This window comes from Thunnus albacares, chromosome 21 (assembly GCF_914725855.1).
Source record: "Thunnus albacares chromosome 21, fThuAlb1.1, whole genome shotgun sequence".
Taxonomy (NCBI): domain Eukaryota; kingdom Metazoa; phylum Chordata; class Actinopteri; order Scombriformes; family Scombridae; genus Thunnus; species Thunnus albacares.
In genome coordinates this window covers 10,515,054-10,538,855 of record NC_058126.1, presented here as the reverse complement: position 1 = coordinate 10,538,855, position 23,802 = coordinate 10,515,054, and the positions used below count along the sequence as shown (strand labels likewise).

The 23,802-nt window shown below is 39.7% G+C and overlaps 1 protein-coding gene and 1 long non-coding RNA gene across 2 annotated transcripts in view; one reads left to right on the top strand and one right to left on the bottom strand.

Moving 5' to 3' along the window:
• LOC122972334 (collectin-12-like) overlaps positions 1-23,802 on the bottom strand; it is a 43,950-nt gene that overhangs the window by 15,549 nt on the left and 4,599 nt on the right. The window lies entirely within an intron of this gene.
• On the top strand, positions 18,517-23,524 carry LOC122972337. The gene is made up of 4 exons (XR_006399729.1): positions 18,517-19,363; positions 21,506-21,604; positions 22,354-22,488; positions 22,820-23,524. It is a non-coding gene; the product is annotated as an uncharacterized LOC122972337 (long non-coding RNA).

The following is a 23,802-nucleotide window of genomic DNA, read 5'->3' as shown; positions in this document are numbered from 1 at the left end:
GCGTACAGGACAAATAACAGATCTACTTTAATTCATCTGCCTACAGCTCAACTCCCTGTGTTCCCCGAGTATGACAATGTAGAGCTCCATAAATTTCATCAAACTGTTTCAAGGCATGACATCATTAGATAAATCAACTATCTGTGAAACTTTTTGGCGGTTTCTTGCCAAGTCACATCACATCTTTAGAGAAACCAGATCATTTTGTGGGGGAAAAAAAAGCTTGCATAGAAGAAGAGATGGATGGAGTTGAAGGGTATGATGAGAGTCAAAAATTTTAACAGAATTTCCACAATATCAGCAAAAGAAAATGCAAATTATTGCGTGTTTCCATCCACAGCTGTTTTGCAAATATATTTGGAGTTATAAAACCATTTCAGAAGAAGAGGATGCAACGGGATGACGTAATTAAAACAGCGCCAGTCAAACATGAAATTGTGAAAAATAACATGATGGAAATATGACAGTTCTGTCTGTTTCATGTATCAAAGTCTCCTCATTGGTCCACACAGATCTGATGTTTTCATCTGCTGCTCGTTTTTGCCTCTTCAGTGGACATTTAAAGTCACGCACTTCATGAACATCATGATTTAATTGCTAAATATGTTTTTATTGCACATTGTCATTATGCTTTTATTGATACACCAACTTTTCCAACTCAGCCAAGCGTAAAAAAATGTATTTACAATGTTTCAAGATTTTTGCCACTCAGGTTTTTGCGCAAACTGAAAGTGCAAATAAAAACAGATGGATGGAAACGCACATAAAGAGAGGAGAGAAGACAGTGGAAATGTGGCAGTGTTGCCACATTTGTTCTCTGCTTGTATCATTTACCACAAACCTGACAGTGACTTCACCTTTTAGAGCCCTAAAACATGGCTGATGCTCATGTACAAATCATGTAAAGGACCCTATTTCCTCCTTAAACTTCATTATCAAGTATTCACACTTGAAAGACATTAGTCTCTTAAAAGCTCTTGTTCTGGGTGTGGAGAGAGTTACTAAACACAAAGTGCTTAACACAGCTGTGTATGAGTTACCAAAGTCTTCCCTCGCCGCTGGTTTAACTGTAAGCAGAGAAGTGCACTCTGGGAATACAGCCACGATAAATGATTGCATTTCTGAATCATTCATAACTGCTGACATGTTTGAAGTGTCAGCTCATGCATGCTTCCACAATAAAGCAAGCATATCAGTTCATCAGTTCACAGTAATCACAGCGTCGCTGCCCAAATTTTCTGTTCCAATCCAAACATGCTGACAGTGTTTACAAATCTGCTGCACTGAAATGATACCAAAACACTTTGTAAGGGTATAAACTATTACACAGGGAAAGGACTTTTCCATTTCAGTGCTCACTTGAATGATGATCTTCAGATGCTTGGTGAAAAAGTGGAGACTTTTCGCTTGGCTGTCAAATATGGAGGACACCTGGCATAGCACAAAACACATGGCTGACAACACAACAACAAAGGAGAGCTCAGGGTTTCACAGATCCAGCTCGAGGTCCACCAGCGCACAGAGAATAGACATCAGATGGAGCAGCTGTAATCTTTTCAACCCCCCCGAGTGTCGACACACCACTAGACTGTCTCTATCAGGGGTCGCGACCTGCTTGCTGTTCATTTCCCAGTGGGTCACATCCTGGATGAACAGCACAAGAAATGAAGAGAGACAGATGCTGGACTGGACTGCTAAGTGCAGCTTTAGGACCACATTGATGTTTTTCTAGACTTGCGCCAATCATTTATGTTTCCTGCCTCTTTTATATTATTTTTATTGTGGTGTCTCTATATACATGCATGTTGTCAACATGGGTGCAGATATCAGGGCTACAAATTACCAAAGTTTCAAATGATACCAAAACAATACTTTTTTCCATACCTTACTTTGAGATGTACTTTTTAAATATCTAATGATAATTAATAAAATATCCAATTTTCTGAAAGAGCAAGCAGTCATACAAGAACTTTGCTTGAATAAAATCAACTTAAAATTCGTGAAATTATGATTAAAGGGGGCATCATGCACATTTCCAGGTCTATTCTGAGACTCTACTGGAATATCTTTGCATGATGTACAGTTCAAAAAACTTATTTAAATCATAATGGCTATTTATGCAGCTCCTCAGTTCAGCCTCTGTTTGAAACAGGCTGTTTTAGCTCCTGTCACTTTAAGGCCCCTGTCCCGATAAGCCCACTCTGTGCTGATTGGCTAGCTCGGGAGGCTACGTAAACAAATAGTAGTAGTAGGATTTTGCTTCTTTTTATCATTCTTTACTTGAAATGGCAACTTCTCAAATACATCTGTACATATTTGAACCCAAATCTGATCCAAAATATGCAAGTGGACAATGTGAACAACCTGTGGAACAACTTTAGCAACAAAGGCTATGGAATTTTTTTTCCGACTTTGTAGGAAAATCAAAAATTTAAAAAAAAAAAAAAAAACGTTCAGAGAAAACCTGGCTGTTTTTTTTTTTACATACATACATACACTCACCTCAAGTTTTTTAACAGTGTAAAATAACAGAAAATCACAAGAGCATGATATGTCTCCTTTAAAATAATATCTGAAACTGTTCATAATCATCATAAGTAAAGTACAAAAAGTACAAATCTGACCAAACATTTGACACCAGCTTTTGGTACGTGACAGTTCACCACATTTCGGTCGGTGCCAAAAAAGTAGACATTCAGTTGTTCAAATTTAAACTGAGCTAAATTTGGTTGAAAAGTGACTTTCTAAGTTACATATAACTGTTGTTTCAACAGCACTTAAATGACTATATTTCAACATGAAGTCAGTTCTAATTACATGTTGAAATGTAACAACTGAAATCCAGTTGAAACTATGGTTAAAAGTAACCTAGCTGTATAAAAAAACCTCACATTTCGAGCCAATTTAGCCCAGTTTTAACTAAGACGCCAAGATGTCCTTTAACCTGCAAATTACCAAAACCATGTTTACTTGAATGTGGCATCGTAAACGACGTTGTCATTTTTATGTGTTCTTATTTGGGCAGTTTTTGTTATTGACGGCAGTTTATGTCAAACTAGATATCACACAGTTTGTGTTTCATGGTTGATGAACATATAAATAACAAAAAAGTGAATATAGGCAAAGAATCTAACAGGTTAAGACCCAGAATTGAATGAAAATGGAAAACAAAACCTCATCGTCAACACCATGTCTGCCAAAAACTTTAAGTAACACATGGAAACCTGGGACATGACATCGCTCCACATTCCCGACAGGCTGTTTACATGACAAATGGCCAGATGGATTTGAGACAGTCAGGACAAACGTCTTTCACACTTTCTCAAATATCTGTCACACTAACGGAGCCCAGATGCACAAATCCTAACACATGGATAAAATATCTTGAGGTCTGTAGACATGAAATTTGGCTTCATGTGGAGTTATGTGTAGTAGGCTGAGGCCTGCTGATAAAGTCAAGAAAATCCTCAATAAATATTCAAAATAGGAAGACGAGAACTTAAAGCAGACTCTGGAAAAACATGAGTGAACACCGACCTCCTTGTTCGCAGTTTAACATCTGAGACTCAGTTTCCTTTAGTTTGGCTGCTTGTCATTAAATCGGACACTGATTCGTCATCTTTCCCCTTTGCCTGCACAGCCAGATGCAGTTGGATCTCACTGACCACAACCACAAACACAACCAATCCGTCCAGGATGCACTGACCACAAGCTGACAACAACACTTTTACTGCTCATAACGAAATAAAAACGATGCCCTGAACACAAAGAGCCTTTCCAAAACAAGAACAACACACCCGGGGTTTTCAAATGTGAATGGATTCTCTTGTCATTGTGTGTTTTGGCAGGACAAAGTCACCCATTGTTCCTGTAAAACCTCTATGTTTAAATGATATCCGGACAGTGTCCACTTTGGTGATACTAAGTGTCTCCAAGCTTGTGTCTTTCATCTGTCTCATTTCCTGAAACAAAGGATTACCCAAACATAATCTTTTTCATCTCAAAATGGCTATTAAATTGCCCCTGAAATGCCACAATAATGTCCACAAGGCCACAGCAAAGCGTGGCCGATACATGGCCTTGCTCATTAAAAGACAATGTTTATTTACAGTAAATAGCAGTGGGGATGCTATAGTAACGGATGAGAACACAAAGCTGTGAGCTGAGGTCACACAAACTGTGATTTGGATCCCTGCCTCGCGTAACACACACTCAACCCCTTTCCAGGAACCGGAGTACACAACTACTCCAAGAGGGCAATCAGTGAGTTATACCTGGCACCAAAGACAAAGTGACGAGTACAAGAGAAACTGCAGCAGCAGCAGAGGAAGAAGTCCTAAAAGCTTTGACTGAGGTCAAAGTAGAAATGTTACGATGGGAAAGTCCTGAACTCACAAGCATATATTTGCCTAGAATGTCAAAAGGTAAAAATAGTCATTGTGAAGAAATTTAAGATTGGTTGAAGAAAGAAAGAAAGAAAGAAAGAAAGAAATGAAAAGGGAAGTAAGAAAAAGAAGGATAAAAAGGGGTGTGAAAGGGGGACAGTAAGAAGGAAAACGTGAAGTGAAAAAGACAGAAGGAGAGAAAGAATGTAGGAAAAAGATAATGTGTCACTCACAGTGTAGTTTTTCAGTTCCTGAACTGACATTTTTGAGATAGTTGAGTACTAGAAAGTGCAACTTTTGTCTGAAAATGGAAATATTTAAAGCCACTATGTGTAGCTTCAAAAATGACTGACTCTAGCACCCCCCAGTGGTAACAACAAAAAAGACACACTGAGAGCTGAACAGATCCAACCCAGGTACACTGAGATACAATGGGCTGAAATCAACACAGACTGCTCCAGTTTTCACCACTTTTATGCAAACAAAAACTTAAACCATCAAAATAATCTAAAATATGTTATAATAACATAAACATCTACATATAATGACTTTCAATCACTATCCTTTAAAATGTACTTCAGTCTAGTATTTGAGTGAGTTCACACCAACTCCACAAGACTTTGAACAGTAACCTGCTGATTATGAAATATTGTAAGTAGCAAATAAGTTTTTTCACCACCAGCCACATAGTTACTTGTTTCCAATTGTGTTTTTAAAGGACCAGTGTGTCGGATTTAGTGGCATCTAGCGGTGAGAAATGCAAGAGGCCCTCTCTAGAGCCAGTGTTTGGTTTGTCTGTTCTGAGCTACTGTAGAAACATGGCGGTGCAACATGGCGTCCTCCGTGGAAGAGAACCTGCCCAATATGTTAATATAAAGGGAACGAAAATACAGCGATTCTTATTTTCAGCTGATTATACACTAATTAAAACATACTGTTGAATATCATATTCCATTTCTGCCAAGTCCGTTCCGCTAGATGCCACTAAATTCCTCACACTGCACCTTTAAATATCCCATCATTCGTGCCATCTGCCCTTCATTACTCAAACAGAAACAAGAAGTTTTACAACATCTCTAATACACTGTAATCTAAGCCAGGATGTTTTACAGTCAGGAGGGAGATGATGGCTCGAGGAATGACTCATGCACAGCTCGGCTTTCTCAATGGCACGATGAGGTGGCCTGCACTGAATCATGTGTTGCAATGCTGTGTGAGCGAGTGCACTGGTCCATGACTTCCAGTGTTTGTGGACATAAATCAGTGGCTCTCAGCGACTTTTACCTGCAGCTAAAAGAAAAAAACCCCGCTGACATTTAAAATACAATCTGCGACGTTTGATGCACTCCAGGAGTAGTTTTTGTGGTATTTTTATGTGCCTCCTTTGTGTGCCGACTTTCCGTCAACCTGCCTTAGCGACATCGAGCTCAGTTGGCGATTTCCAACTGAAAGTTTTTTTTAGAAGCCAAAGAGAAGGAGATCAAGGAGTTAGAGAGATTTAAGTTTGATCTCTTTATAGAAAACTGATGCAGAGATGAAATTTACATCTCTAACAACAACAGTAACTGTGTTTTATGATGGATCTTCCTCTAACAGCACCTGCAGATACTTCTGAAAAGGATCAACTCAGATGATCCCCAGTCACTGCACAAATCTCTCTCGCAGCGGAGGTCCTGGCTGCTTTGTTACTCCGCCTAATAATTGACTGTTTAACAGCCTCGAGAATACGTTCTGTGCTGCAGCATACCCACTGCGCTCACTGTGAGGCTGTACCTGCCAATGACGCAATCCGAGGAAGTGCAGAATTAGGGCCAAAGGGTTCTGAGTTTGTGGGATGGCTCTGGGGCCCCAGGAAACCGACACCATTCCGGCTCCATGTGTGGCCTGATTTCAGGCTCCATCTTTTTTATTGCATGTGATGGAAAACAAACGGCTCCATCACAGGAGGCAGGCGATGCTCGTGGTTCTAAGTAAATGAAGGAGGAGTGAGAGGAGAAGAGAAGACAGGCCGATGTTTGAAAAGATGAATTTCAGGGGGGGGAAATGTGAGAAAAGACAAGAGACAGGGAGATCTGAGAAGTGAGTTGATTTAAAGATCTGAGAGGTGGAGAGAAAGCAGTGATGGATGAACTGTAAAAGTCAGTATCCCCCTGTCACGTTCATCCCCTGCAAGCTAAGAATCTCTCTGGGACTGTGACACAGACCAGATCGTCCACGTAAAGAAATGGGAAAAATGGGAGAAAAAAGTCGGTGCCTCTCTGACAGGGGTATCTCTAACTGCACTTTGTGTTCACATCTAACAAAAGGCATTGTAAAATTATGAGGCAACCATGATTACAGCATCCAACAGCTCTCCCAGGCTCCAACTGTCTGCCGCCTCACTGTGGGGGAGCGAGACAGGACTTTTATTTTTCCACATAAAGGTCTAAATCATTTGTCAGATCTTCTTTCATCCAGTGATTGGTTTTAGACAAACAGTAAAGGAGAGGACATTCTGTTTATTAACAATTGTGACTCATCTTATTTTAGCTGATAGAGTGCATAAATACTAATATCATTCATCATCAAAATTGTGAAAGATGCAAAATAGCTGCAATCACTGCAACAAAATGCTGACAAAAGCAGCATTTTCTGCCTCAAAGTCACTGAATGAACATTCATTCAGTTTCGCCTTGGCTTGCTCCAGGCGCCAGGCCACAAGAGCTGGGCATTGCCCCATGAGGATGACCACCCAGGGGGGCGCCGAAAGTGGTGGGCAAGGAAGTGGAAACGTATCAAGCAAGCCGGCATTCAAGCCAGTCGACCAGCTCTTCCGTCAATCTTCCTCGCCAATGTCCGCTCCATTGTCAATAAACTAGACTACCCAAGACTGCCTCTGACCTCCCAGAGAGAAATGCTGCTGTGCCCTCGTCTTCGGCGAGACATGGCTGCACGACAGTATCCCAGACTCTGTTATCCTTCTCCCTGCTGATGAAGCATCCCAGTGTCGGACAGCCAGCTTCCCCTCTCCATGAGAAGCCGTAGCTTTCTCTCAACAGCCTGATTTTAGTTTGTTTTACCAGCTTCGGTTCAGTCATCAAGAGTGCTGAGATGTATCAGTATTTCTTTGAGGTGGAAACTGCAGGGAAGCATGTTTACCTATATCTAGGGATGGGTTTCCAATCAGCAAAATGTCCAGTTAAGAGATTTCATAAGCTTTGACGCTAACAAATCTCTTATCAAAGCATTTATCTCTCCTAAATCTTTTTGTGAATGAAAAATGGGAAAGGAAAACATCTACAGTAGGTAGCAGGCTTCTCATTTATAGCTGACTGTCACTGTGTAAAATGACGATAACTACATCAGAAAAGATAGCCGGGGTTTCGACTCTGTTTACTTTTCTTTGTTCATTTTCATGAACAAAAAGAATCTTGAGTCGTCCTTCAGCGTGCAAAAAGGCTGGGGAGCTGGCCAAAACTGCCCACTCCTCATCTCAGCATAATGACGTCTCACCAACTGATAGTAAAGGTAGAGAAAGAAACACTTCCAAAATGGTTTTCAGATGAGCTGCGGTCAGACAGGCACGCAGGCTGCGGCAGCATCCACGGCCCCGCCCCCTCCCACGAGCCCGGGGGCCCCGTTTGGCTCTGCACAGACTCAGTGCTCGCTGCAGTTACACAAACAGGTCGTCTTTCCAGAAAACTACATCAACAATGGAGCGGGGAGCGGGAATGGACTTACTCAGCGAAGGGATTTGAGGCCCACGGAGTGACTCGGGTTTTAGTTACAAAGCAAAACATTGGAGCTTAAGCACCCCAAACATTGCTGCTCTCTAGTAAGTGTGTGTGTTTCTTTTTGTCTCTCAAGTGTGTGTGTGTGGCCCGCCGGTTAACGACCATCACATTAGCATCCAGAATTCGATAGCCTGCCTACGCTCAACTCTGAAGGAAATACAACACCATCAGCAAAAAGAAGAAGAGAGTTCAAAGTGAGAATGCAGGAAAGCAGGACAAGAAAAACAGAAGAAAGACTTTATCCGATAAAAAAAACAAGATTCAAAGGCTGTTTGTCCTCAGTCAACTGTGAGAAATGATCACAAAGTGCAGCACTTCGCAGTATGGACATACAGTATTTGAATCAGAATCATATTTTCTATCAAAAGAAAACACAACACAAGAAAAACTGAGAATCTGCCATTCCTTCAGTCAGCATTTTTAAGATTAAAGTTGCCTCTGCAGGAAAGATCTAGAAGACTCTAAGCTGCAAGAACCTGACACTGAGGTTCTTCCTCCAAAACTCATCTGATCGATATCAACCCTCTGGAGTCAGACCACCTGCTGGCTGCTTCAGGTGCCAGTCAAAATGTGAAAACCACTACAAAGACCCCCAGTGCCGACAGAGCACTGGCAAGTACTTCAAAGAAAAACAAACAGCTAAATGTCACTAGTTGGAGAAAACCAGAGATAAAATAAATAACGTGACATTTTCCCTCTGATGAGCAGCTGGGATAATAAACCACAAAATGGTATTTGAGGCATGCCCTTTTCTGACTGGCTCTGTTTATTGGTGTTGTTGGAAATTTTGGGGGGAAATAAGAGCAACAAGAAGCACACTGCACATTTATTCCTCTAACACATTTTAAAAATCTACCTCTTTCTGCCTATTTCCACTTTTTATTTACTCTTTTTTGTCGTCTTGGACCATTAAATCTAATTATTTGGGAGTTTTGTTTGCAGCTACAGTATGATTTACTTTGTATCAAAATGTTTTTATACCTAATATACCATAAACAGAATCCTGGTGCTTGTAAAGATGATTTTATTAGAATTAATTATTAGAACTACTTATTGATGTAGTTCCTCTAATGGCCACTAGATGCTGACTCCAAGGCAACTCACACTGTACTGAAATGACCTTGAAAATCTCATCATCAAAGCTTTAAAATGAACAATATCTGCATATCGACTCTGAAATTTGTAATGGGGAGGAAGGAGTAGATGTAATTTTAAGGATTACAACAAGATAATTGAATGTTTTTAATGGAAAAACCATATTAGACACAAAGTATTATTCAGAGTAGAGTGTTTTTTATATACATCTTAAAACATGTTTAACGACAAGCATGTTTTGATACGTTTGCATGACAGATGACAGATTTCATCTTGCTTGTTCCCACCTCAGCACCACCCAACACTAGTTTTCAGCATCTTATAACAGCCAAGCTGACACAAAAACAAATTTGGCAAACTAGAAAGGTCAGTATACAACTTAAGATGGTTTGAAGTGCCACTCTGGGCCTTGTGTTCTGAATTTCCTTTAAAATCTAATTAGCAGTGTCTGTGATCACTTGTGTTGGACAGATGAGTGAACAAACAGATAGAAAAGAGCAAAAAAAAACATAAAACAGCTCCATGTGCCTGCAATGAGTTTCACAGGAACCATAAAGATCCAGTTAAATCATTACAGTCATACGCATATGCATGCGTGCACTACAAATTCCCAGACACAAAGGGAAGTGTGATGCTTTGCTGTCCAATTTTGTCCATTTCTCTTCTGACATTTTTCTTGGTCATCTTCAAATATCAGAAACTAACGATATTCAGTAGAAGAAAAAGGTCAATTCTGATTTATTTTTCAGCTGGTCTACAGTGATATTGGATTGATTTCTAAGTTCAGTACACTGTTACACTTCATGTGCTTCTACAAGAATGTCTGAAATGTAAATGCACTGGACTACAGTCCCTGTTCTACTGAGGTGCTGCCAGATTAAACCAGGAAGCCAAGAGCCATGCAGATGTTTGGGATACTTGACAAGAAGCTTGCTGGGAAAATCTCCTTCACAGATCATTTCCACATCAGCCAAACTCATCACCACGTTAGCCACATTCGTCACTGACAGACTTCACCAACGCATCTTGTGTTCTTTGAGTGAAGGAACTTGTTTCCTCTCCGACAAATCTGCCGCGGACTGAAATTTTCTATCCGACCTGATGGTTTCTGCTCTCCACCGCTTGTGTCGCTTGTGGGTAATGTCTGTATAACATTATGGTCATCGTGGAGTAAGCCGCTCTGTGATTTTAGGATTGCTTGTAATAAGACGCTCTATCATTTAACAGCGGCTTTGAGAGAACATGGAGGGCTGTGAAATATGAATATGACTGTGGTCTGTGTGTTGTCGGGTGGTCGGACACTCTCAAGGAGCTTAGTTTTAATCCAGTTAGATGTAGGTAGTTCAGGAAATGTGGATGAAAATATATAATCTTTTTTTAAAGTCTTTAAAGTCTTTCTTTTTTGATTTCAATGCACAATTACACACAGCAGGCTATCAGTGTAGTTGTAAAAGAGAACAAAACATGTTTTTTTCCAGGTCTATGTTTATATCCTCCCTTCTGGAATATCTTTGCATGATTCATAGCTCAAAAACTCTTTATTTGTCTTATACTGGCTCTTTATGCAGCCCCTCAGTTCAGCCTCTGCCTGAAACAGACGTTTTAGCTCCTGTCTCTTTAAGGCCCCCTCTTGATGAGTCCACTCTGCTCTGATTGTTTAGGCTACGTAAACAAACAGTAGTAGTAGGATTTCACTTCTTTTTCTCATTCTTTACTCGAAATGGAAACTTCTCAAATACATCCGTACATGTTTGAACCTGAATCTGATCTGAAATATATGAGTAGCCACAATCTTAGCAACAAAGACTGCGGAGCGGACGGCTGTTTGTGGGTATGCACAAATGATCTCACGTCAGTTTGATGGTGAGTAAAGGTAACTTTGTAAACAAAACATTCAGAGCAGGTTGAAGCCCTGGCTTTTGACTTGAAGGTGGCATTTTTACATATGTTCACCTCAAGTTTTGGAACTTTGACCATCCAACATCAAACAGTATATAAACGATGTAAAAGCATCAAGTCATTTCCCCTTCAATACCATTTTAGTCCAGATGGACATTTTGAACACAGTATGTATTGCTCAGAAAGTGGAAATCGTCTGAATGGAAACAAAGAAGTTATGATCCCACGTGTGAACTGCACCATACTTCGGATTTAAGAGGGGGAGCAAACCACATGCAGTACGTTCAGTTATAAAATTACACACTTTATCCTCCAGATGCTTCCAAACTTCCAAAATCAACAAGACAAAATACAAAGAGGAGCAGGTTTAAAGCCTGATGGGCGGCTCTCTGAGGTGGGTAACAATGGAAATGCCAATGAAATTTAGTCATGCTGCATCATGGGTGTTGGAGTTTCTCCTGGGTGGCCTGACGCATCTGCGGTTGGATGCGGGGGCGTGGCCTGTCAGTCTGAATGACAACAAGCCATCATCTGCCACCGCTGGTCAGGAAGAAGAGCTGTGTTTTTCTGCCAAATCCTGTTCAGATGGACACACTCCAGACATGAGGGTGGCACACTCTCCTACCTCAGAGCCGCCTGCAGTCAGTGAGATGAAGCATCAAGAAGGAGCCGACTGACATCTGGACAGTGAATCACGCTGAGACGATACCACTTACTGAAAGCAGTAATCAACACCAGACAATGGCTTTAAATGACTGTACACAATTGTTTGTTTAGGGTTATTTAGAGGAGGTACTGGAGAGGAAACTCCTTTCTAGAGTGTAGAAGAAGTGAATGTGTGCTGCAAAGGCATCATCAGGGACTAAAGTGATTACCTTATTACTCCAAACAGCAAGATGTGATTGCCAAAAACAATCTGTAATCAAAGTACAATGCTTTCACAATCTTTTCCTACAGCTCAAGAAATGTGGACTTTAGGGGGCAATTTGACAGTGAAAATGAGAAACTCAGGAGCTGTTTCAACAGTAGCAGGAGTTTACATCTTTAGAGAAAGAATGTTGGTTCCCATACAAACCATTTGATTGATGAATGAGATAAATATTTTATTGTCTGTGGAGAAATCTTGGCTGGAACTTTCAGAGAGTACAAAGAGTTCAGCCATTCAGTTCATACCAGAAGACAAATACACATCCAACACATAAACATAGCTGACCTATAAAGGTAAGTGTACTTCAGTAATGCCACATAAACTGCTATAAAGTTAAAAACACGAAGCACTTCACAAGTTGCCAATGTGCAATTTATGAGAACAAGACATGCTCGCGGCTCTGTGTGGTTGTACTTCAAGCTAAATGCTAACATGAGCATGTTAAAGTGCTCATAATGACAATGCTGCATCCTGATGTTAAACCTATCATATTCACCATGTTCACAATCATAGTTTGCTAATTAGAACTTAACACAAAGTACAGCTGAGGCTAGTGGATGTCATTAGTTTTGTGGATATTTGGTTATTAACCAAGGTTATTGGACAAATTAAAATTTTAACCTTTGATGGCACTTAATGAAAAGTCAGGATCACCAATTCCTCCTGAGAGGCAAATCAATGTCTGTACCAAATTTTGTGGCAATTCATCTGATATACAACCTCATGGTGGCGCTGAAGGAAAAGTCAGGAGATCTCCAAACTCATCCTCTGGGGACCATGAGGAATGTCTGTACAAAATTTCATGTCTGGAGCAAATTGGTGGACTGACCGACACACCGACATTGCCGTCCATACAGCCATGCTGCTACCATGGCTAAAAAAACTACAAAACTTCACAAGATCAGTGAAAAATGTGCATTAAAATAACGATAACTTATATATTTAGGATTTTCAACTTGTTTCTTTGTGAAGACTTGTTCAACCAATGTCTCTTCAATCACCTAAAACATCTCCTACTTGACATTTTACTTATCAGTGTATAAGAAACCTCAAGTATGGACCAAACTACATGAATAACACTATGAATTACTTTCCTGATATCAGGAAATATAAAACATAAAGGACAAACCCCAGTGTATTTGTGAATGTGTTGCCACATTATTAGTGGCAACACATTTGCAAACTCAACCAGGGAAGTTGGGAAGTTGAACATGTGGAGTCAGTGAAAACAGATTAATGTGAGAGTTAAAGTTTGCATGATCCGACTCAATCTGGAGCACCCAAATTCAATCAGATATGTGATCTTTGGAAGAACAACAGAAACGTACTGTTGTTTATTCCTTTTTAAATTTTCTAATGAACCGTACGCATGACAAGCATTGTGCAGAGCCCTGAAAGGTGCCAGAAAATGAATTTAGTGAATTCCCTCTGTCTGCAGTCTTAGCCACACATGGAAAATGTGATAGTCATTATGCTTCTGACAGAGTTTTGGAGCCGAACACTGTTCCTCTCTGCTTCAACTCCCTTTTGCAAACCAGGAAGCTGTAGGTTGATTTTGGCAAACCTCAGTCGTTTTTTCCCCCCTTTCATTAACATTTTGGACTGTGAAAAACAGATTTAGGGTGTTTTATTACTTATACTAAAAGAGGAGAAATTAGAATCCCCAAATTCATTGTTAAAGTGCGCCTGTGTGTTTATGCTGCCGGAGGTGTTGGGGAAATGTTAGTGCTCATGGACGCTGGAGACTCACATACATAAAAGTATCAGTTTATACTACAAAAAGTGAGATGTTGTGTGTTATTCTTGGGCTGAATGTGCTCAAACACACACACTGAGGGGATTCAAGTGTAAGATCTAATGTAAACGCATGTTTCCCGCAGAACAAAGAGCTGCAGCTCGCCAAAGTGAACATTAGCCTTTTGACGGGAGGCGGTAAAGGAACGCAGGTGTCTTCGATTGCCTTCTCTCCGCTCCGCTATACTTTTATTTAATTACTAAATCAATGACTCAGAACCCCTGTTTGAACACCCCTGAACGGCACTTAAAATGGAGGCCATACTGAACTCCTGAAACTCTCCTCTGACATCTGCATTTGGGTCACGTCAAGGACACCGGGGTTATTATGGTGTGTGAGAGCCGGAGGGGGGACACGATGGGGTTTTCTGCTTTTCCTCACTCTCAAAGGTGACTCAGAAAAGTCACTGACACAGGCTAGATTGAAAATAGCAGCTAACCACCAGCACATGTGTTGTTCTGGCAAAAACATCACCGATATATATTTATATATAGTGTCATAGCCTGCTCTTCGCATCTAGTGCCTGGAGTCATGTTACTGCTGTTTTATTCAGCCTAATGAAGGCATAACAAAGAGAAGGAAAAGGAGGGGACGGAAAGTTTGTAAAAAAAAAAAAAAGTTTACAGGATCTCTCTGAGCCGACTGTGATGTTAAAACCATCTAGTGCAGTTTTGATGTACCGTGGAGAAAGATGAATTCAGATTTTTGGTTAAAGTGTCAGTGTTACACAGTCTTACATGTCAAAGCCAATAACAAGCCTTGAGGAGTACTCAGCCTGTGAAAACAGTTATCTTCTTTGGCTCTGGAGGACCTTCAACTGTGAGAGAAACTACTCAAGTGACATCTTTGAAGTATCTCAGCTTATTATTATCATTATTCAAATTGTACTATGGGAAGTGTAGGATTGAATGTATTTGAATCTGGACCCATATTAGGAACTAAAAATCAGAATATCTCAGCTACACCTGCTTCAATTGACCATTGATGACCATATTTTGTTTTAACTGTTCCTCACAAGTCCCCAAATGAATGGAAGTGTAATACTGAATCACTGGACCTCCCTTAAAGGACCAGTGTGTAGGATTTAGTGGCATCTAGCAGTGAGGTTGCAGATTGCAACAAACTGAATACCCCTCCTCTCCCCTTCCAAACTTGTAGGAGAACCTAAAGTGGCTGTGAAACTCGCGAAAAATGCGAAAGGCCCTCTCTAGAGTCAGTGTTTGGTTTGTCTGTTCTGGGCTACTGTAGGAACATGGTGGTGCGACATGGCGGGCTCCACAGAGGAAGACCCGCTCCCTATGTAGATATAAAAGGCTCATTCTAAGGTAACGAAAACACAACAGTTCTTATTTTCAAGTGATTATACACCAATGAAAACATGCTTATGAATATTATATTCCATTTCTGCCAAGTCCGTTCTGCTAGATGCCACTAAATTCTACACACTGCACCTTTAAGTAAAATCAGAATCAGATTCAGAAAAACATTATTGATTATTGTAACTCAATTGAAATTTGTCTTTGAGTCCAGTGTCAAAATACATTAAAGTAATGTAGAAGTGACCTGCATTCAAAATTTGACTTAAACCTAACTAACTGTAAACGCAACACTGACATATTACCACCTTTAAAAGTTGTTATGGCAAGAATAGTTGCTTATTACACATCCAGCAGACACAGAGCAACAATTAGCATTTATTTGGAGTTGTGTTTCTTGCCACCCAACAAATTCAAGTCCAATATTCACTCTCCTTTCAGCTCTGTTTTTGTCTCCAAACCGTGAGAGAAAGATATCTGGATCTTTAGCTGTTCAACTATGTTCACCAGTTGTCGCTAACTTTGTCTGTCTGTCATTTGGTGCTGATCAGGTAGCGTACTGTATATGTGCTGTGAGACTGAACCAAAACAAGTTGCGAACCTTACAACAAAAACAATCAGCTGAAAGATGCTAAAATGGTTGATAAAGCTGAGGGGAATGAAAGAGCCAGGTGATAATTCTCTGTCAGATTGTTACTGCCGATGTCACATTAAGCATACTCATTTCGTAAATTGTTATCATAAAAACATTGATTAAAGCAGCTTTAAATAAAATAACAGAAGTATTAGCAGCAAAATATACTTAAAAAGCAAAGGTACGAGTTCTGGTTATGCAGATGTTTTATTCTTCATTACTGTAAAAACCAGCATTTTAATGTTGTCACTGTTTGAAGAGGGAATTATGACTTTACATACTATTGGGAAGTTTAATGGTTAAAAATGCAATAAATATAGCTGTCAAATAAATGTAGTGGACTAAAGTATTAAGTTGTGCAAAATTGACATATTTTAAGTACAAGTTAATCAAAATGATATCTGAGAAGAGCATATGTGTAAATCAACAGCTGTGTAAATGTACTGAGTTACTTAACTGTTGCTGTCATGCTACAGTCCTGCTTAAAATTCAAGAAAAATGAAAAATGACGTGTTCATAAAAGTCCTTTGTGATCGGCTGCCATTTTCCCTTTTGGCTGTCTTTCTTCTCTTTCAGACAGTTCTGTAGGATTCCAGGTTGAAAGGTTTGAATTATAACAGAGATAAGACAGTTTCTAGATGTCTGCAAGCAAGAGGAATGAAGGTCTGTGAAAAACTGCTGCACTAAATTAATGATTTTTTGATTGTATATGTGGGTGCATGTTATCTTATGTCATAAAGGTGCATAGTTTGCGCTTCAGATAAACAGATCCAGCTGGATCTTTTACTGTTACAACTCCCTCGTTTTCTTTATCTACTGCTTTATCTACACACACTCACACACACACACACACACACACGTACACCGGGATCTCAAAGCCTTATCTCCTCACAAAGAGCTCCTCTCATGCTCCTCCAAACCCATCCATCCACTTCCTGATCTTCCCTTTCAACCGGCTGCATCTCCTCCACTTTCTCCCACTTCCTTTTCACTCCCTTCCCATCTCCTGGGATGATATAGCCTCTCGCCAAGCGCCCCCTGCTCTTGTTGCTCATTCAGCATCTCGGTGTTATCTCTCCTCCCGTCTGTCCTGTGGTGTTAGATTCTCCCAAAACCAGATATGAGGAAATCCCTGGTCTGCACATCATCTTTTTGTTTACACCCTGAGGCCTCGGTTTTCACAGTCTGCTCCAACATGTCTGGGTGAACTCTCCTCTCCTTGCACGATAAAAATAAGCCTGACATGTGAAACTGAAGATATTAAGCTGGTCTCTTAAGCCGCTGGCTGACATCTGATTATATTTTTTCAATCATATTATACTTAATTGTTTCTGGGTGTCTCCTTGGGAAATATAACGTGTGTGTCTGTCTACATTTTCCTCCCTCTTACTCTCTTATACACGCACATTTAATTTCCCTCATTCTCCTCTTGTCGCCACATTAATTTCTCACATTCTCTAACGTGCTCATGGATGTTTTCAGTGTTTCCCGCGGCTTTTTTAAAATACTTGAAAAACTTGTGGGTATGAGTGAAGTAAAATACGGCCTTGAACAACATGAAACAAAATCAAAAACGAATCTGCGCAGGATGATTTAAAATAATAGGAATATAAGAGCAAAAACACAATAGAGAAAAAAACAGATAGCATAAAGCACAGAAATCAAAAGGCCAAGATTAAAAAAATCTTTAGTTTGCTTAAAAAATACAACTGAAATCAACATTCCTGAAACCAAAATAAGAAAATGTATATTTTAAATTCGATAATATGGCGTTCAATCATAGAGCAGAGCATACAGTCACACTGAGCCTGATTGCATCCTGCTACACAACACAACAACCCACATTAGCTTTCCTGCTAAAGTCTCCTCCTTATCTAACTTACAAACACCAACACACATCTTGTCCTGCAACTTAGTTTGTTGAACGAGCCAGCAAACAAACAAGCACAGAGGAGAAGACTCGTTATATGCTGATTTGGTCTTAGCGACACACTGCTGTAGTTACTTTGTCTCTCTTCGGTATGGTGTAGCACTGATAGCCTGCCAGCTAGTGTCAATCAAACAAACTTCTGCACGCCCACCCCAGCCAACTGAGACACAAAGGACCATTTCCGAAATTTTTCCAAAGGCCAAAGACTATTAACAATACATTTACAAAAACATGTTGACATTATTTCTGACTGCAGAGACGGATGATTAAATGTTATTTCAGTTGGACGTTAAATGCATGTAAAGTGCAGTAGAGATTTTGACTCCCCCGGGTCATCATCAGTGCAAAACTGAGCAACAACACACACTCACACATCTCTTTATACTGAACAAACATGCTGTAATTAGTCAACAAGCACCAGGTGTGCAGCAAGAACATCAGAGCTAATCAAGAACAGGTGTTATGACCTTTTGATTTGAGGAAAGAAACTCACTATGTGCTCAGTAAGCCTCCATTTTTAGATCTTACTGAATGTGGGGAGAAACCTTATAATGGTTATTTATATTGATACGGCAGCAGTGTTAAAATTAATGATTTCACCACAAAGATCATGAGTAAAACATGAGACCTCTGTGATGCCTTAAAACGCCAGATTTGAATTTAGCCTTGTGTTTTACCGCTGGTCCATTTCAGCAGGTGAATTCGGTTAAGTGTTTTACCATCTCTGTCTGCTTTTTACTGCTCAGAAGGAGGATGCACAGGTCAGGTCAGGTTTACACAAAGTTTGAGTGGTACTTCTGCAAGATTTATTTCAACAGAGAAGGTCTTAAGAATCTCTAAACAACATCCAGTTTATGTCTCTGGAAATAGGAAGTGTGAACTGGTAAACTTTGAGAATCAACACACAGAATAAAGACGGCATACTGACTGTGAAGTCTTAAGGCCAAAATGAAAAACTTGACAGTGGTATACCACTTTAAGAGAGAACCAAGAGGCAGAATTGGAGAAAACCACAACACAACACTGCAAAAAAAGTCCAAGAAACCACAGCAAAGTGCATAAAAATTCCCATCAGACATTCTGACAAACACACTGCAAAGTATCACATGACAGTATGTGTTCAATGTGTCAAATGCTGGCGAGTAATGTTAACATAACCATGTCTGATTCCATGTTAACCAGGATGGATGAGGAGATGGGGGAGGTGTCATTATGACTACAGTGAAGGTGGTTGTTGTCCCTTGCCAGAGAAACCCGCCGGACCGAACCGAGCCTCGGCTGTGCTGACACAGCTGGTTCCAGGCACAGACACCCCGACACCGAGCTCGGCTCCAGGAATGTTCCAGGCCTTGCTGGAGAAACCATAACAAGTGCAGGAAATAGATTAGTGCACTCTGGGTTCCACACCGGCCGCAAACCTCCTGAGCCCAGCCTCTCCAAACCCACATGTGTGGGAACAGGAGACGCAGCAGCGGAGGGAGTAAGAAGACCCCCACCCAGACATCAGAGCAGATCCCAGAGGGACCTGCTGCACGGAGCAATCAGGCCTCCCCCAACTCCTACCTGAAGTCCTCAAGACACCAACATACAGTAAAACCACCCAGCAATGTATGACATTAGAGCGGTGGATTTATGTAAGATATGATTAGTGCTACAATGGTTAATCAATTAATCAATTAGTCGAGCGACAGAAAATTTATTGGCAAATATTTTCATAATCGTTTTGGTCATTTTATTAAGTAAAAATACCAAATATTTGTTGGTTTCAGCTTCTCAAATGTGAAGATTTGAAGCTTTTCTGTGTCAAACATGATAGTTAACTAAATATTCTTGACATTTGAGGACGTCACCTTTGACTCTGGAAGATTATAATCATAATTTTTCACAAATTTCTGACAGTTTATAGACCAAATGATTCATTGATTCATTGAGAAAATAATTGGCAGATTAATTGATTATGAAAATAATCTTTAGTTGCAGCCTCTGATTTGAATGCATAATATCAAGAAACACTTTACACTTGGATTAACCTATTACGGGTCTTATACATACCCTAAAGCTGAAATGATTGGTTGATCAATCAATTAGTCGACTGACAGAAGGCAACATTTTTGATGATTGATGAATTGTTTAAGTCATATTTTTAAGCAAAAATGCCCCCAAAAAATCCATTGGTAGCAGCAAAATCAAGATCTCCGGGTCTATGACTGTTGATTTGACAAAACAAGTCATCTGAATATGTTGAGCTGTGCTTCAGGAAATTATAATCAGCATTTTCCACTATTTTCTGACATTTTATGCACTGAACAGTCAATCAATCATCATTAAAGAAAATAATTGTCAGACCTATTGATAATGAAAATAATTGGTTGCAGCCTTATCGTACTCCTTTGATGGATTAATGCTAACTTACTCTCAGTTTTCTGTTCAGTTTGATAAAACACAACTTTCCAACAAAGTACCACAACATAAACTAATATAATTTAAGTCTTAAAACTAGATTTAAACACAGGATGGAGAAACTGTCATAGCTGATATTGTACTTCCAATTTCTAACAAATGTGTGATTCATGAAATTATATAAACCCAAATGACAGACTAAACTTGCGCTTTTGGGGCCTCTGAGCAGTTGCCTGCTTTGCCTGGTTTGCAATCCAGCCTTGCTTGGATGTGCTCATGTTGTTTTCTTATTCTTAGTTTTCAACATTCAGTGCATTATCGATTTAATGACGCCCCTTTGTGAGTTGTAATTTACTTCTTGATGAACTGACTTTGCCTCAACCTGTGTCGCATATTCCAGTTTTAATATATGTTCATCTCTTTCATTCACAGAATAACTTTTGAAAAAACTCAACACACTTTATCATCACCGAATGTGCAGTATCTGCAGCTCGTACAGCATAAACTAAGCTAAGATACTGTATAACGTAGGCTTGCTTTCATGGTGTGAGTTGCTTGTTAACCTATCTTAAATCTAGGGTAAAGACAAACGTCTGCTATATTTCAGGAAAAAAGTTATTGTCCTTTGTAGTTTTTTTTAAAATTATTGTTGACTATAACATCTATAAACCTTGTTTTCACCCTTCAAATTCATATCTGTCTGGTCAAAGATCCTTAGAGCTGTCTCAGACATGAATGCTAATAATGCTTCAGTTGGCTTCCACTAGCATTTTGCTAACATGTACCCATGTTAGCAATTAGAAGTCTTATATCTATTTGACAAAATAGGTTGTTTATTCCACATAAGTTTATCATTGTCTCCCAAAAGTCTTACAAATAGCTGTTACAAAAATCCTTCATGTGAGATTATTCTGATCTGGTACCTCCATGGTTAAGTTTGGTTTAGGTTTACGCCCCAAATGACCTGGTTAAGAAAAGGGAAAGATGCTAGTCATGGCTAAAAAGACACCAATGTTGACTGTATCAATTTTTAAAGTTAGACACTAAAAGATGAGTCAGACAAGGCTGCTTAGCAGGAAAACTGAGTGTAATGTAGGTCATTTTAAGTGTCAGTGCTGTGTGTGTCTGAACTTTTAATGCACTCAAGAGCAAGACTAACTGTTAAAACTCTTAATTCTTTACTTACGACGCAGCTTGTCATGGGGTTGCATTTTATTCTAGTCTATTAGCTATTAATGGCAGAGACCCCTCTTTTTGTACATTTGATTTCAACTGTCAGAGTCACTCAACTCAAAAAAATGAGGATAACATCACCAGTAACTGTTGTAAAAGTGTTTTTCATGGTTTCAGGGTTCCTGGTTTGAGTTGGTCCAAGGGCAACTGTTGACTGCCAGTGTCCAATGATTATACCAGCTCTAGAAGGGCTGTAAGAGTTCAGCCAAAGCTCAGGTAGATTTCTTTTTTTATTCTGATGGCTTTCTTATGTCAACCCCCCACAGAAAAATAAATTTGTTTAAACCTTGAGCACTGTGGAAGCAATTCCGGCCCGGCTTCAACTTGGCAGGCAGGGAGATGGGATTACCATATGAATTCACTCAGTGCAGGTACTTGTGTGTGTTTGTGTGTGTGTGTGTGTGTGTGTGTGTGGTGTGCACTTCCACTTGTATACAAGCAAGTGGAAAAATGTATGTCTATGTGTGTATTTGTGTAAATATACATCATGTATGCGTGCCATCTGGATGACGTTTGTGTAAGATAGAGAATCAGAAACAGTTCTCTGTTTAAAATGTGTGTGTTTATGTGAGTGTCTGTCTGTGTGTGTGTGTGTGTGTGTTTGTGTGTGTGTGTGTGTGTGTGTGTGTGTGTGTGTGTGTGTGTGTGTGTGTTCCCATTCTGACCTTCAGAAAGCTGACTCGTTTCTTAGCACGTCAGCAAACGCACAAACACCCTCAAAAGTACTTTTAAAGATAGATCAACACATGGTCACAAAGTGCATGTCTGTTAATATAACACATTGTACTTTTTAATGGAAACCATACAAAGGTTTTTACAGAAAGTCCTGAGGCAATCTTTTTTTTTTGATGTGGATGACTTACAGCTTTAAGCAGTGAAAAAACTAAATAAAAGCTGGTCTGTGATTTGCCTAACAGATTGTCCTACATTTTATTACACAGCTGAGATAATCGTTTCAAATTTAGGAATCCAAGGAATTGGAGGAGATCCTCGTAAACAACTTGAGTCCTGGAAGATGAACCCAACAATCAGACAACAACCCTGACTCATATCACTGAAAGGACCACAGTGTTTTTGTATGTCTGGAGTCCATTTTTCATGTGAGTATATCATAAATATCATAAATTATAACACTATGATGTAAATAGAAGAAATAAAACAGATGCTAGCGGTGACATGTCATTATTCATCTGCAACGCTCTCATTAGTAAAACAATAATTCAGCTTTGGCCAAAGTGCTGGAACTTCCGTGCATTGAAAAACAGATTTTGCAAAGTGATTTAAGATAAATATGTTTTTTTAGCAGTAGCATTATGCTAGCTCACCAGTGTAGTCTGTATTTCATGATTGGTTGGTGTGTTGGCGCGGGATGTAGCAGCTGTTACATTGTGGGATTTTGGTCCTTAATTTCTCACACTGTCCGAAATGCAGGTTATCTCTGGTCATTGGTGGACTTGTCTCATAGTGCGACCCAGGACGACTGGTTTTGTCAACTTTCGGCCCCAAAATCGCTGCGTATGAGTCATTAATCACAGTGAACATTTAGTCACCTTTATATTTTTTGGTCAAAGTTACATCTTCCTGTGGTTGTCCATTTGCAAAACGCTTCCTCTGTGGTGTGTTCAAGTGTTCCAGTTGTGTGAAATTATGAGACAAATATGAACTTATAACACAAGAAAATACCAATTCTTGATCTTGCCTCTAAATTATTGTCTGTTTTGATGAATTCTTATGTTTTTATTGACTGTCTTCCACATTTTATCTGTTGAAAGCACAGCTGAAAAATGTGATGAGGTTCAACAGCTGACTCCAGTATTGGATGTCAGATGAGCTGTGAATGCATCAAAACAGTTTTAAAAACAGTCTCGATCTCCTTTCGCATCACTACACAATAATTATGAGACTCTGGTAAAGGTGACTAAATGGTCACAATGATGGATTATTTGGTTGTGTTTCAAGCCTCTGCAGGATGGTTTTTATTGTGTACTGGAGTGAAGAGAACAACTGGACTGGAAAAACTTCTGAAGCACTTTAGAAAAGGGTCATCAGTGATGGAAGTGAAAGTATGTGATTTGTACAAACATCGGTAAGAAAAACAAACAGCAAACTGTTTCTTACCCGTGTTCACTTTGTAAAAACGAGCATGAAGTATACTGTTTCTGTGTCAAGTCATCCTCTTTTGAGCTCAGTTTTGACTTCATAAACCCGACACAGCTTTGACATGTCACAACAAATCAATCTCCTGGGAGAATGCAACAAATTAAAGCAAAACATGCAGAGAGGAAATAAATGTTTGTTTCCCCCCGAGTGCTGAGATTATAGTGCTAATAGTGGAAGAATGAGGATTTGTGATGGTTTGCATGAATGCAGGTCTCTTGCACAATGAAGCCTCTGGAGGCGGACCCCTCCAAACA